This window comes from Musa acuminata, chromosome BXJ3-9, assembly GCF_036884655.1.
Source record: "Musa acuminata AAA Group cultivar baxijiao chromosome BXJ3-9, Cavendish_Baxijiao_AAA, whole genome shotgun sequence".
Lineage (NCBI taxonomy): Eukaryota > Viridiplantae > Streptophyta > Magnoliopsida > Zingiberales > Musaceae > Musa > Musa acuminata.
This window is the reverse complement of record NC_088357.1, coordinates 15922114-15924214: the sequence shown is the minus strand read 5'-3', so window position 1 is coordinate 15924214 and position 2101 is coordinate 15922114.

Here is a 2101-nt window from a genome sequence, read left to right as displayed (position 1 = left end):
CTATGTTTATCATGGAAATCAAAGCACAAGGTTTTCAAAACTTTTAGTTTCAATATAAAATCCGAGATAACCATTTAGTTTATATTTACCACAAGGCACAAGGCATATATTTACCACGATAGATGTTTACAACTCTACATATGCTCAAAATATATCAGGTAACCATATCAAGGATCAAGGCAAAGCACATCATGATGAGTAACATAAGGAGTTTACAATAACAACAGATGATTGTGTTCATACAAGCTCATTCATAAGGTGAAAAATTAAAGTGCCTAAACAAGGAGTCAAATTGACGATGAATTTGCTGCAGCTCAGATAGGATTTGATCTTGTCGTTGTTCAAGCCGTTCTTGTCTTTATTCGAATCGGTCCATCCGAATCCCAATATCTTCGACAGATGATATATGAGTTTGCTCAAATGGATGTGTTTCCTCAAAGGGACAGATCGGAGGAGATTGTGTACCCCTAAAGACTGGTGTTTCCGGTTCTGGTTCAGGTTGAGGGGGATCGGTTCTTCTTGGCATTCTAACCCAGTTACCGTTTCTATAAAAACATCTTAATCGGTGAAGTAGATTTTTATTTATTATGCTAAATCTATCTACTTTTATTACTTCTTCTTCCGGTGGTATTAGAATATCGTAGGCTTTCATTATTTTAGTGATTATACCACCATATGGGAGCATCATGTCTTTCTTAGATAGTTCTAACATGTTTTGTTGGATAAGATAACCAAGATAGATGTTATGTCCTTTCATGATCAAATACATAGTTCCTAATTCTAATTGGCTTACTTCATCATGATGGTATTGTTTAGGGAGAATGATGCTAGTTACGATATGATGAAGTACCTTAGTGTTTAGAGGCAGTAGATGTTCACAACTTTTAGGAACAAATGCTAAGTTGGGATTGGCAAAAATTATTCCTAAGGCTTCAACATATGTTGTTCCAACAGTTTCATCATCCCATGATCCTCTAAAGTAAAGTCCTCTACTTTTCATGGGAATACCTATCATGTCGCAAATGAATCTATCCGTAATTGAGATGTGTTGTCCTAAAAGATAGGTGGACATTCTTTCTTCTTCATCTATTTGTATGTTGTTGTAAAACAATCTAACAAGTCTTGGATAGATGGGTTCGTTAATTTACAAAATTGGAAGTAGATCTAAGTTTGCAAACCATTGGATTGTCTCTAAGTCTCTTAGTTCATTTAAATCTACGTATTTTCCCTTATTGACACTCCTAAGTTCGAAAGAGGAAAATTTTTCAGCATGGTATTTTGAATCGAAAAGGGTGAGATCAAAATCTTCTACTAATCTCCTCTTTCCTTTGTCCTTTGAGGATCTTCTAGATCCCATAACTACTGCTACTTAGAAGAATAGTGATGAGCAAGAGTAAATGAATCAAAAAACAGAGTTTAAGGGCTTCTTAGAGAGTATCTTAGTGAGATCTTCAAGAGAGGGAAGGATTGTTGATGTTTTGCTTCGAAATGAGGGGTAATTGGGATGCTAAGAGGGGAGAAATGGGGATGGAGGAGGCTTGGAAGAGTAGAGGAGGGAAGGGAGTGAGTTGGGGTCGGTTTCACCGCCAGCCCTAGCTTGGGTTAAAAAGGGCAGAGTTGCGGGCGGTTGCACCTCTGGCTGGAGCGGTGCAACCGCTTGCAACACGTGACAGCTGGAGGTGCTACCTCCAGCTGGGGCGGTGCCACCGCCTGCAGGCGGTGAGCACTTGTTCTGATCAGTGTGATCTGATCTGAGAGTTTTTTTTGTCTTGAGAAGAATTTTCATTCAGAGCAATCAACTTTACTTACGTAATTACGTAAGAGTTTTCATTTTAAGGCAAGGACTTTTGCACGATCAAGATAGATCTTTTAACATGCATACTCTCAATGTCGTATATATGTTTGTGATAGTTTGTTCAAGTTGGTAAGCCTTGCAAGTTCATGACAGGCTTAGTCACTTCATGATACAGAGTTGGATTCGAAGGTTATGAACGGATGAAATTGATGGGTTCGAAAATCCAGAGGATATGTGAATTTGGGAATCATACATTTCTAATTCTGAAAAGTCAAATAAGGTTGTATCTAAATCGTATTTGTGATT